Raw genomic sequence first — 14,557 nt, 5'->3', positions numbered from 1 at the left:
AAAGGTATAGCTATCCTGCATGCTATTGCTGTTTCTCTGATACACTGTACAGGTTTTGGGTTCTAAATATCCTTTAAAAACATATGGAATTACCTTATGTTAAACTATTTTTACTTCTCATTTGGATAATAGAAATACTCTCATCTCTTTGTATATATTCTACCACTGCTCCAGATTTCCTAAATCTTTGTCCACATTGCACCAGAATGAATTTTCAAAACCCATATCTGATTATAAAATTCTTCAATTGCCACCCATTGTTGATATAATAAATTCAAAAATCCTCATCAATCCAAATCCTCAAGACATTTCTGATCTGTGTTCTTTCCACCTGCACTGTCTGTTCCCACTTTCCTGCTCAGTCTCTGCCCTCAGGTTGCCACACTAACCTACTCCCTGTTTCTTGAGAGTTCTGTGTTTTTTTTACACCATAATTAGGGTAACAGAATATAGATGTGGGCCCTATTAATAATAAAAAAAATGTTCCAGGTCACCAATACTTGTAAACTGTTGAAAATCTTTGCACAAGAGTGTCAGCGCCTTGTCATGTCAACTGGCTCATCATGATTCTGGAAGCATGAACCTGATTATAGGATGTAGCTACTGCTGACCCTTCGACTGAAATTCTTTCTCTCTAGTCTCTCTTCCAGTTAACTAGTCATCCTGCTAACCTCATCTCAGGGATCATTTTTATAAGGATTATCTTCCTTGCAATCCCACTTCTTTCCCTTTAAAAACTCAAGCAGACTCAATTTCCTTGATAATGTGTTTAAAGTGTGTTTATTTCAGTTGCAAATTTAACATGTGTTATTTTAATAATTTTACTAATACCTATCCTCTCCACTAAACAGTAGACATCATGAGATCATGAATCTTATTGATTTTTGTTTGTTATTTTTTCTGGAAAAATCTAACCCAAATCCTAACACATAGTAGGTGTCACTTAATCATTTGTTTCATTTGTTTAGTTAATCAATGAATGGATCATTAAACTGCTGAATGACAAAATGTTGATGTCATTAGACTGAGCATCATTTTTTCCTCTTGCTTTTATTTTGAACCAAGGGGGAGTGAAGGAAGGGTCAAACCACATATAGAAAGTGGGATTATATGCTCTGGTTTCTCTTTATAACAAATAAATATTTTTTTTTTTTTACTGAAGATTTCCATGGAGAGGAACAATTATGAGTTTATAACTGAATTTTTTGATGTCCTGCTTAGGCAGGGCTCATAAAAAAAAGTGGGATTATGAAAAGATGCTTTGTCCAAGAGCCAAATTTTCATCTCCTTATGTCTTTATTTGAAATTCCCACAAACCATGCTCAAGATAACTTAAAAAAAAAAAAACAAACAAACCATAATTCTAGCACACAGCATCTTCTTTTCTGTCTTACTTCATAAGGGAAATAGAATTAAGAGAAAAATCACACAAACTGTAAAAAGGTACATTGTACAAGAGAGAGCCAAAATGATTAGGCTGTGTCTGCACTAACATCCACTTTCTAATCTCACCAACACAATGAATCCCTTACCGTCTCATGGAACATGCGAGTAAGAGTCAGATAAGCAGGTGTCTAAAGTCTACTGCCTTGTCCTACTCTGGGCAGACCCTCACCTGAGCAGACTTTTTACAACTTGGGTCACAGAGTATGTTTGCCCCTATCTGCAAGGTCACTGCCTGAAGTCTCATCTAACATGCAATACACTTTCCCTTTGGCGACCCCTACGAATGGTTGGGGAACATTTTTGTCATATGACAACAACAGCTAGCTCCAAAGAGTTAATACTCATTTTCTGCCTCTACCCATTCTGTATCTCCACGGTTTTACTAATGTGACTGCAAGTTTAATTACCTCTAGAACTTAGACATCATTTTGGAGAGAGGAAGTAAAGTAATGTTTATCCTGAACCAATTCACTTAAATGATTTCATTTATCCAGAAATAACTAACATTGTACTTTTGTGGAATAGGTGCTCAAAATAAAAATAAGTTATATCCTAACTAAAAAAAAATTCAACGTCTAAGACTGGGGTTACAAATATTAAATTTTACAAGTGGAGATAATGTTCCCTCTAAAAAAAAGGACTTTCACATGTGGTAAGTATAAATATAGCCTAGGCTACAGCAGATTAATTTTTTTTATTTACAGAAATATCCAGTCAGTGACATAAGCTATTCTAGTTATTGTTTAACTAAGTCCTATTCTGGGTTTTTCCCCACTAATTTGCAGAAATGTACACAGGCCTTGTTATGGTCCTTCATGCTACTAAACATAAGTTGAAAAGTCTTATGTTGACATGAATACTAAATCAAAGACCACTAGAATTATTTTATTTTAGACCAAATTGTAAATTAAAATTTAAAAAACACTATTCATCATTTTGTTTTAAAAGTAAACCTTATCTGATCAAAACACATGCACACGCATACACATACACATTCATTGAACATTATCTACAAACTCTGTTTCTCACTGACCTTTTAAGTTAAAGAAAGCGATATTCAGAAAATCAATAGGAAAAGAAAGTGACAAGACCACTAATGTTTATTGCATCAGATCCAACAGGGACTTTTAAGAAGTCATTAGCCAAGGAGTCAGCATGTCTGCTTTTTAGTCAGACTTACCTATCTAACATTTGACATTCTAGTGAGTGAGGCAAGCCTACAAGGACACTTGCTGTAGGTCAGAATAGTTTAATTTATAGGATAAGAATGTGACCAGGAGATATGGTGCAACTTCGCACTGATGTATACAAAATTTAAATATTTACCTGTAATTTCACTGAAGTAAACCAAATTTAAATATGTTTCTGTAATTTCACTGTAGCAAACCACAAATCTACAGAAGTGTGCTTATTAATGGGGAAAGCAAGAGGTACCTTCCCTTAAATAAAAACCTTTCTGTTAATCTATGGAAGGAAAATTAAAAAGAAAATTATCCTCAATGCATTGTAAAATAATCTACATTAATTTTTTTATTTTTATTTTTGAAAACTAAACATCATTATATGTAGCAAGACCAAGGGCCCTATCTGTCTACTTTCCTTTGAAATATTTATGTATATTTTTAATGTATTTATATTTTATGTGTAAATAAGATTGGCTACACTTGGAAGTATGACATTGTAGACTCCTGTTATTCCTAATATTTTGGAAAATGTTCTTGAGTTCAGATAATGAATAATTTCAGAATTCCAATGATCCTCTGGTAAGGCTTAGTCAGGTTTGAAGGATATAGTGACCCCTGAAATAGTAATGATAGTAATTGTGTTTTAGCCATCTGCTCCTCTTCTTGTTGCTTCTCAGATTTATTTTAAATTACTTAGATATGACCAAGGAATTGCAGGTTTAATTTTATGTAGTTTATGAAAATATCCAAAAAACTTCAAAACCAACTAGGCTTTCCAGTTCACCTTTAAATGGAGACACATTTACAACTGATGCTCATCCCCTTGTCTACATTTGGGTCATGCTATTTCCTGTATACATGCTGGTCTGGATGGTAGCTCCTTATGAAGGCCCACAAAAAGAATTAACCGTCAAAGATAAACAAAGATGGACACTAGGTAAAGCAAGAAGGTCAGATTTTACTCAGTAGTAACTACTGCAGTGGGGAATAGGGTCCAATGTGATCCAAACAACTTCACCAAAACAAAAGACAGGAGACTTTTCACAGCCTGGGGTGTGCTCCAGGGAAGGAGCTCAGGAGGTAGGTCCATGTGACTTGGCCATCTGGGCTTGGTAATTGGCATTGAAATGAAAAAGAGAACAATTGATCCTATTTTTTTGACAGGAGGCAGCTGCGGAAGTTGGAGGATGGAAACTATTGAACTTAGTTTCTTATCCTCTCACAAAGACTGACAGAGAGACAGAGTGTGTGAGAGAGAATTTTCTCCTTTGAGGCTTTGTCAGGAACACAGCAAATTCTCCTGGGGGCCGTGAGCTTTCTCAGACAAGAAATTAAGGGGTTGGAGTCATCAACTTAGAGATGTGGCCTTGAGCTTCTAGAAAGTATACCAGTGTTAGTTCAAGTCCCAGTGTGGCATACGTGAGAGGGACAGACGGAGTGGGTGAAAATCATTTTTGCTGAGAGTTTGCAGTCTTATAGGCCACAGTTGAGGTCTAGTTGAGAAGAGGGACACTGAAGAGCATGACTACAGTTGGCCAAGGAGAGTTTGGTCAAGAAATAATCATTGCCAAAACTGAGCTTCACATTTGTGAGACAAATGACTTCTGACACATGACAACTGGACATTTGTGTGGTGGATTTTCAAAGGCAATAAAATGATTGAGATTAGTAATCTAAAGATTTCTAGCATGATGTTTCTGAGTTGTTGTGTATATCAGTTGGGGCCCAATCATGTTCAAAATCATCATATATGTGTTTTAGAGGATGTTTTCTTATGCAGTTTCAGCAGCTGTTTGCTCAGTCTCTGGAAAGCTGTTGTATTCTTATCTGATGCTGGAGCTTGAAGAGTGGGCAGTTGGTAAGGAAAGATGGAAGGTGTTGGAGACCAAGAACAAGCTAGAAACCACATGTAAAAGCTGCAGACTTTACGTATAGACAGAAGCCTGTGTTGGTATGTGTTCTCTCTGACCTCTGTGGTATGCATGTCCTGAAGAAGCTGGGCCTTTTGTCATGGAGATAGATGTACATAGCTGCCCCATGAAAACAGGATAATCCAGGAGAAAATGAGGCAGTTCCAGGCCTGACTGCTGCCAAGGAGGTAAGTCAGCAACAGTATGTGAGCAGCCAAATGGCTGTTGCTCTGCTTCCATCCTCCAAGTCTTCAGGGGAATCTCTCTTGTGGCCCACCCTAACCAGAAACACATAAGTAACAAGATTCTGGAAAGTGTAGCTCAGCTTAGTCACATCACATTGACACATGATGTCAGCACAGTCTACCCCTTATCAACTTGGCAAAAACACATGTCCTTCAACCATACTTAATCTATAAAGATGGTAATAACCAAATCACACTTATGCCTAGCATGAAACAATTATCCTACAAACAAATGAAAAAATGCCAATCCTTGATTAGAATATTATGCAAAGTCCCCTTTTAGCCTTTGAGAGACATTTATTCTTCTCCTAGCTGAAATTTTCTACTCTTTGCTATCCAGTGACTTCACAACTAAGCTATAGCTACAGGCTGTTAACACATCTTACTTTTAATGATAAGGAGATGAAAGAGTAAAAGAAGGATAAGAAAAGCAGTTGTTTATAATATATACAACATAATCATATAAATTATGATAGAGATACTTGTAATTATTACCATCCTTGTTTTTGCAACTGGACATGTAGTCATAGCTAGTATTTACAAGTACCTGCTTCAACTTCCCATTCCATATGCTCTTTGCTCTCAACAAGCATTCAGTTGCATCTTGCCTGGAAGTGTAATCCAAGTCTGTATTCTGGAGAATCCTGACCATTAGTGGTACAGACTGTACTGGGTTGTATAGTCTTCCATTTACTTTCATCACAGAGCATGGAAATACCAAGATGAAATGTAGTGGATTTCTTGAAATCCAGAGATGTCCATTCCTAGTTCATACTGTGCATTAGAAAACTGCTGTTCCTTGATACTCAGGCTCAGTCCTCTTTGCCAGTATAGCAACCCTTGTGTTCCTATTGATTTGCTGGCCTGAGGAGTCTAAAGGAGCCAGGTGGCAGTCTTAAATTCCAGTTGAGTGAAATAATTGTGTGTCCACTTGTGAAGCATCCCTTTGGAACAAAGAACCTCTAGAACAGAAGACTCTAAAATCATGGGCTACAGGAAGCATATACTTTGTTAGTGGATAATCAGGAATAACAATAAGAGAAATCATTCCCATTTCCACCTTTGATTGACATTTCCATTGATCCTAGCTATGGAAGAAATTTAGTTACTGGATTGAGAATATCTTTTACATTCTGGAGGATATTACAAGAGCTGTGTGAGTTATTTTACCCTACATGATGATGCATCTGGTCTTCAATTGGCCATTCCTCCACTCTTTCAAGCTTGCTGCTTCCAAGTTATGAAGACTGTTAAAAGAGTGGGTGGATGCGATGCCTCATGCCTGTAATACCAGAACTTTGGGAGGCCAAGGTAGGTGGATCACGAGATAAAGAGATTGAGACTATCCTGGCCAACATGGTGAAACCCTGTCTCTACTAAAATACAAAAAAGTATCCAGGCGTGGTGACATACACCTGTAGTCCCAGCTACTTGGGAGGCTGAGGCAGAGGAATCACTTGAAACCAGGAGGCAGAAGTTGCAGTGAGCTGCAATCGTGCCACTGCACTCCAGCCTGGTGACAGAGCAAGACTGCATTTCGAACAAAACAAAACAAAACAAAACAAAACAAAACAAAACAAACAACAAAAACAAAAACAGAAACAAGAGATCACTGAATTCCATGAGCTTAGGCCCATTGCCATTTCATTTGTGATAAAATGAGTTTCTTGTTCAGAAGACATGCTGTGTGGAATACCATTTCGAGGGATAAGACATTAGAAAACGCAAAGATGTAGCATATTGGGACAGGGAACTAAATATATCCATAGTTAGTGTCTATCTCAGTAAGAAAATAACACAGCCTCTTCCACAATAGAATGGTCCAATAAAATCAGTCAGCCTGATTTTAGGCTGTTGGCAATCTCTCCATGGAATGGTGTCATACTGGGAGCTCAGGATTAGATCCTACTTTTGACAGGATGGACACATATCAGTGGTTGTAATGAGAAGTGCCATAGTGAGTGGCAGCCCATACTGTTGAGCTCATGCATTACCCATGCTGGCAAGGCTGCTTTGCTCATGAGCTCTTTGCAGAATGGTGGGAATAGCTGGGGAAAAGGCTAGCTTACAGCAACAGAATGGATCACTCACTGTATCCACTTAATTATTAAAATTTCTCTACTGAAGTTATTTCTCTACTGAAATTATCTTTTAGCATTTATATGATAAGCATTTTATATGATTCCCGCAAATCTTTACACCCTGTCCATTCAGAGAAATCAATCCATAGCTCTTTCCTGGACCCCATTATAACCCATTTTTAAATCATTTCTCTTCCTAGTCCCTGATAATTCAGCTGAAACATTCACCACAGTCTATAAAAAGTAAAGGTGTATTGTCAGAACCAAACTGATTCTGGTGGTCTGATTAATTAACAGGAAGAAATTAAGAACATTCATCAGATCAGATTGCTAGTTGCCAAGAGATGTGTTGATTTGCTCAAGCAACAAACCGACATCTGGTTCAGCAGTTGCAATTGAAGTCATTGCATGGTAAACTTATAATCTAATGACTTTCTCCAAAATTCATCTGTCTTCTTCATACTCCAAAGAAACAAGTTAAAAGGGGATGTAATGGGAAATGCCAGCCCTGCATTTTTTCTGTCCTTAATAATGGCACTAATCTCTGCAATCCTTCTAGGAATGTGGTATTGTCTTTGATTTACGATTTTTATAGGTAAGCAGTTTGAGTGACTTCCACTTGTCATATAATAATCTTCACACTTACAAATTGGGAAACTAATGTGGCAGTTCTCTCGGTTTCCAAGTATGAGTATGAGTATATCCAAATATATATTCCAGAAGTAAAGACATTCCAACAAGGCAGATTCAGGGAACCATTGGGTTTGCTATGAGATGGTCATAAAGCAAAACTCCAATAGTCCTTTTGAAGAGTTTTTTGTGTCTCTATTTCCTTCAGTTCTGCTCTGATCTTAGTTATTTCCTGTCTTCTGCTAGGTTTTGAGTTTTTTTGATCTTGCTCCTCTAGCTCTTTCAATTTTGATGATAGAGTGTCAATTTTAGATCTCTCCTTTCTTCTCATGTGGGCACTCATTGCTATATATTTTCCTCTAGAGACTGCTCTAAATGTGTCCCAGAGATTCTGGTATGTTGTGTCTTCGTTCTCATTGGTTTCGAAGAACATCTTTATTTCTGCCTTCATTTCATTGTTTATCCAGTCAACATTCAAGAGCAAGTTGTTCAGTTTCCATGAAGCTGTGCAGTTCTGAGTTAGTTTCTGCATTCTGAGTTCTAACTCGATTGCACTGTGGTCTGAGAGACTGTTTGTTATGATTTCTGTTCTTTTGCATTTGCTGAGGAGTGATTTATTGCCAATTATGTGGTCAATTTTAGAGTAGGTGTGATGTGGTGCTGAGAAGAATGTATATTCTGTGGATTTGGGGTGGAGAGTTCTGTAAATGTCTATTAGGTTTGCTTGTTCCAGGTCTGTATTCAGGTCCTGGATATCCTTGTTGATTTTCTGTCTGGTTGATCTGTCTAATATTGACAATGGGGTGTTAAAGTCTCCCACTATTATTGTGTGGGAGTCCAAGTCTCTTTGTAAGTCATTCAGAACTTGCCTTATGTATCTGGGTACTCCTGTATTGGGTGCGTATATATTTAGGATCGTTAGCTCTTCTTGTTGCAGTGATCCTTTTACCATTATGTAATGTCCTTCTTTGTCTCTTTTGATCTTTGTTGCTTTAAAGTCTATTTTATCAGAGATGAGAATTGCAACTCCTGCCTTTTTTTGCTCTCCATTTGCTTGGTAGATCTTCCTTCATCCCTTTATTTTGAGCCTTTGTGTATCCTTGCATGTAAGATGGGTTTCCTGGATACAGCACACTGATGGGTTTTGGCTTTTTATCCAATTTGCCAGTCTGTGTCTTTTGATTGGGGCATTTAGTCCATTTACATTTAGGGATAGTATTGTTATGTGTGAATTTGATGCTGTCATTTTGATGCTACCTGGCTGTTTTGTTGGTTAGTTGATGCAGATTCTTGATTGTGTTGATGCTTTTTTACCATTTGGTGTGTTTTTGGAGTGGCTGGTACTGGTTGTTCCTTTATATGTGTAGAGCCTCTTTCAGGAGTTCTTGTAGAGCAGGTTTGGTGGTGATGAAATCTCTGAGTGCTTGCTTGTTCACAAAGGATTTTATTTTTCCTTCACTTATGAAGCTTAGTTTGGCTGGATAGGAGATTCTGGGTTGAAAGTTCTTTTCTTTAAGGATGTTGAATATTGGCCCCCAATCTCTTCTGGCTTGTAGGGTTTCTGCTGAGAGATCTGCTGTGAGTCTAATGGGCTTCCCTTTGTGGGTAACCCGACCTTTCTCTCTGGCTGCCCTTAGCATTTTCTCTTTCATTTCAACCCTGGTGAATCTGACAATTATGTGCCTTGGGGTTGCTCTTCTTGAGGAATATCTCTGTGGTGTTCTCTGTATTTCCTGGATTTGAATATTGGTCTGCCTTGCTAGGTTAGGGAAGTTTTCCTGGATAATATCCTGAAGAGTATTTTCCAGCTTGGATTCATTCTCTTCATCACATTCAGGTACACCTATCAGACGTAGATTAGGTCTCTTCACATAGTCCCACATTTCTTGAAGATTTTGTTCATTCCTTTTTGCGCTTTTTTCTCTGTTCTTGCCTTCTCTTTTTATTTCATTGAGTTGATCTTCGACCTCTGATATCCTTTCTTCTGCTTGGTCAATTCGGCTGTTGAAGCTTGTGCATGCTTCACGAAGTTCTCGTGTTGCGTTTTTCAGCTCCATCAATTCATTTATACTCCTCTCTATGCTGTCCATTCTCATCAGCAGTTCGTCCAATCTTTTTTCAAGGTTCCTATTTTCTTTGCGATGGGTTAGAACATGTTCTTTTAGCTCATTGTAGTTTCTTACTACCCACCTTCTGAAGTCTGATTCTGTCATTTCATCACCCTCCTTCTCCATCCGGTCTGGTTCCCTTGCTGGTGAGGAGTTGTGATCCCTTTTAGGAGGAGAGGTGTTCTGGTTTCGGGAGTTTTCATCCTTTTTGCGCTGGTTTCTTCCCATTTTTGTGGGTTTATCCACCTGTTGTCTGTCTCTGTCCCAGGGAGTTGGAGCTTTATGAGCTTCCGTTGCACTACTGCCTTTTTTGATTTTTCTTTCAGGTCTGACCCACCCAGCTAGCAGCACGCCTAGCCACTGCCTGCCCGCAGGGGCTTTGCTGAGCTGCTGTGGGCTCCGCCCAGCTGCCCTGAGCTCTTCCCTGTAGTCCTTTTTATATGGGCGTAGTTAGAACTGTCTTGGCAATGGTGGCCCCGCCTCTGTTATGGGGGATTCTCTCTGTTGTGGCAGGTTGCCTCGGCAACGGCAGCCTGCCTCCGTAGCGGTGGAGAGTCTCAGTAATGGCGGAAGCCCCTCCCCCACGGAGCCGGACCGTCCGGGTTCGGCTGTGCTTGGTTTGAAGGGCTCAACCCAGAGGGTTTCCAATTACTGTTTTTGTTTTCGTTGTTGTTGGGGGTGGAGGGGTGGGACCAACCGAGCCTGATCACCTGGCTCCCTGACTCAGAGTCTTTTCTTTTAAGTTGAACGACCCGGCGTTCTGGTCGCTTGTTGAAAAGGCGCCGGGATCTCCCCGTGCTGGGACTCACGGAGTCGGCTCGAACTGTGGCGCCGGCTCCTGGTGGATTTTTTGCCTAGGAATCTCCTGGCCTGACTTGCTATTTCAGATGAATGGGCTATTCTGCCGTCTCAGGGCTCTGCTCGCCAGCTAAGAGGGCTCCCAGACCAGTTGCTTTTGTACGGAGAACCGCAGCAACAGGGTGTGGTCACAGCAGCCGCGCAGGCGGAATCAGCCCCGCGGGGGCCAAAACAGCCACACCAGCTGGGACTGCGACGCTGGCGATCCCTCTGCCTGGGTATCTCCTGTCTGTGGGCAATAAGAGTTCGTCTGGAAATGCGGCGTCCACTCACCCTCTGCACTTTCACTGGGAGCTGAAGCCCTGAGCTGTTCTTAGGCGGCCATCTTCCCAGCATTCCCTCCAATAGTCCTTTAATTTCCTGAGGTCCCTAATCTGATCAGCAGACTACCATAATGTATGAAGTGCCAAAATCTGGGGTCAGTTCAGAGACAGTATCCAGTAATTCCTGAAATGTCTAATTATTTCCCCTTCTCCAACATGGTCATTCTAGTAAGTTGTTAACAGGTTATTTTCAAAGAAAAGGCTGGAAGGAAGATTAACAGTATAGACACATGACAGTGTAGCAGGGTCTTTATTCAAGATTTCTCAGCTTCCACATGGAAGGGAATCTGTGCCTGTGACCTGGCTCAAACGTGGGAATGAACTGAGGGCCTTTGATTCTGTTTTGGTGATTCAAGGCAGACTGCTATTTACTAAATGTAATTTTTTTCTGTTAATATAGATGAAACAAGACTTCAATAGGTTGTCCATCCACTATTTCAGTTCTAAGAACACTGGAAACAACTAGCCAATGTCAATAACCTCTCCTGTTCAGATTGTTCTGATTACTGCATTGGCTCTGCTAATTGTTATGGTAACCATACCTTGTCTTTGGCTGTGAAGTGCTACTGCTTGACCTCTCCCACCCCTCAGATCCCATCATCCTCATTGGGTTTAGGATTTGCAGTTTGAGAGTAGCAGTTACAAATGTAATCTTTAATATACAGAGCAAATCTGCAGAATTCTTCAGTGATGTTAGGGCTCCACTCATAGACTTAATTCTCACTGCCAAGGTGAAAGGACTATCCCCTAGGACCTGTATTGGGGGAATCCAGGGTGATCTTACATGATAACCCACTGAAGAATTTTACTTTCTCTGTAATAGGTAGAATCCATAAATGAGTCCCATATCCCACTGGTGACCTTCAGTCTTGTGTAATTCCCTTACCTGTATTTTGACAGAGCCCATAAATATTTTACTCTTATAATATTGTCACCTTATATAGTAGAAGAACACTCTTTAAGAGAGTGTTTCTCTGATAGACTGGGAAGTGTAATAGAAAAAAACAACCAACCAAACAAAAAACATGATATTAAACTGATGCCAGAGAGGGCCATCCTTTAAGAGCTGATGCCAATCCTTAGCCACGTATTATCAAGAAAACAGGGACCTCAGACATGATCTGCAGGAAACTGAATTCTGCCAACCGCCTGAATGAGCACCAGCTGAGAAGCACAGGCCCGGGCAGCACCTTGACTGCAGTCTGATGAGAACCTGAGCAGATGCACAGCTAACACATACCTGGACCCTTGGCCCATGAAAAATGTGAGATAATAAATTTGCATTGTTTTCATTGCTAGGTTTGCGGTAATCTCTTCTGAAAGTACTTGAAATGCAGGACACTCACTAAAGCGTTGGAAAACTCATTCTACAGTTTACCAACAAGTTAGTTCATTCCACACTTAAGGGGAGAGAATTGCACGAGAGTGTAAATACAAGGCAGCACAAATTGTAGAGCATCATCTTAGAGTCTACCTACCACATGGGCCAAAAATGCATGAATAATCTTACAGCAAGGAATTTTAAGCAGTAGATGTTACCAACAGAAAAAGTAGTTGCCTATGCCATTCTTATAATTTCTTAACGGATAAAGTACTAAGCATAATTAACTTAAAATGTATTATTATATATTTGATTTTAATGATATTTATGTGTAAAATCAGACTTTTAAGCAATCTTGAACCTTTTATATAGCATTTGAAACTGATACAGTTTTAATAGTCAACTTGTAGTATCATTCATACCGGATGACCTAAATACAAATATTTAAATCTAGAAAATCCAGCTATTGAGATATACCCAAATTTCTTAAAATGAAAGAACTAATATTATTTGCCAGAAAGACATTTTGCATGCAGAAATTATTCGTTCAGTTCAAGGAGTTTTAACTTGGCATCCCTCTGAGCCAATAGCCTTGGCATGTATGTTTTCTATATCAATTAAGAGTGTTTTTAGTAGCTATTTGTTCCCCTAGAAACCCACGGAGATTTAGGTTTGCTCCTTTCAGGATTTTCTAAAAATCAAATTTAAAAAGATAAAAAGTAGTTTTTTCTTTACTAATGTCACTGCTCCAGAATTTAATTTTTTTTTTTTTGTATGCTCATGGTATTAGTTACTGAAATCATCAAAACTTACTTCCTCATTCCTGATACCCTCACCAAACATAGTAATAATAATAATGGAGCTAAAACTACATCATTCAGTTAGTAAAAGGGATACATAAATTAATTCAAATCAAGTTAAAATTTTATGAAATCAGAGATTTTATAAATTTGGTCAGAAGATAATGTCTCCTGAGAGGATTATTTGAAAGGAGAAAAGAAAATTAGAGTGACATAATTCTCCATTTAATTAAGGACTTTATTTGAAAGAGGTTTTTAATGGCAATTCTTGACTTTGTCCAAAATATGGTTTTCTGTCTGTGTATTTGTAAAGATGTCCTATCTGAAATAGATTGAAAAAGAGGACTAAAGAATATTGGGATTCCAATAATGATCCATAGCCTCGCATTTAGGACTTGATTTTATGCCATGTATGCTATATTTCGTTAGCTTTGGTAATAGCTCTCTTTTCTTCTTGTTTATTCCCCCTCTCTTGCTATTAGAAACCCTTCTGGGGTTCCCCACTACTTACAGAATGATTCTCAGTCTTTAGTGGTCATGAAATTCCAAGTTGGGGCAATGTGTATTTTTAAGGAATACCACAGTGTGATTCTGATTCCACTTTTGAGAAACATTCATAAGATAAATCTGCTTGGGAGACGAGTTCCCATTTTGTAATGTGTCCCTTTGATGCTTCATCTCATCTCACATCCCTCCTCGTGCCCCTATTCCAGTCATAACAGACTTTGTCTTTCCCTGAGGAAATGTGTTCTCCCACAATCTTCGTTTTTGTACATAGCATTCCCATTCAGATTCAATTAATAAACTGATTGAATTGAGGGTCATTTCTTAAACCTAACATCATAACTCAGACGAAAATTTATGATACTTGACTGTTTAAAGCCAAAAATTCTTCATGTCCATGAAAAATAGCTATTTTACCGACTTGTAAATAGAATAATTGAGAAATTTATGAAAAGGTCATTCTTGATGGGCTTTATTTGTTTCTTCTTAGAAATCAATATTTGTTTATTGGTTGATTGATTTATATAATAAACTCTATGACCTTATAACTTGTGACATAATCTTTTTTTTACACATATCAGTGGACTCAAATAAATAGATGATATAATTACCTCAACACTAAAAACACCAAAAACAATCAATGAATAAATTCTCCAACTAGTTTCTCAATGTATCATTTTCATTTTGATATTTTTACATTTTGAAAATTTTATGACTGTTTTGATTCATAAATTTTTATGCAATCATTGTAGTTCTCTAGATTCTTCTAAATTTTCTACATATTGATAACAGACCCTGATAGTTTTGTCATTAGGAGAGGTGAGTAGTGTTGAAGAACAACTCTAAAATGACATCTATTTTAAAACTTTTTGATTAAAATGTAATGCAATATTTTTATTCAATAATGCTTGGCCTATCATTGATATTAAACACATCATTGGTATTTGGGGCTTTGTTCTCCTCAGTGAAATATGATGGTGTGTCTCACTCCTGTAAATGTTATAGCCACATTTTACAAAATACAGACAAACTCCTGGGATACATACAGATCAGCCTGGTGGTTCCTTCCCTTTGTGACTCCAAATGATTACAACATATGGTATGTAAAGGATTGAACCTTGTGAAGCCCAAGTAACAGAGATAACAG

At 38.5% G+C, this 14,557-nt stretch overlaps 1 non-coding gene across 1 annotated transcript; it reads left to right on the top strand.

Annotated features, from left to right (window-relative positions):
- Positions 1-1,110: 1,110 nt before the first annotated feature.
- LOC120363701 (U5 spliceosomal RNA) lies at positions 1,111-1,229 on the top strand. The gene has a single exon (XR_005579156.1). It is a non-coding gene; the product is annotated as a U5 spliceosomal RNA (small nuclear RNA).
- Positions 1,230-14,557: the final 13,328 nt, after the last annotated feature.

This window comes from Saimiri boliviensis, chromosome 3 (assembly GCF_048565385.1).
Source record: "Saimiri boliviensis isolate mSaiBol1 chromosome 3, mSaiBol1.pri, whole genome shotgun sequence".
Lineage (NCBI taxonomy): Eukaryota > Metazoa > Chordata > Mammalia > Primates > Cebidae > Saimiri > Saimiri boliviensis.
The sequence above is the reverse complement of the archived record's forward strand: the minus strand, read 5'-3'. Positions and strand labels throughout refer to the sequence as shown.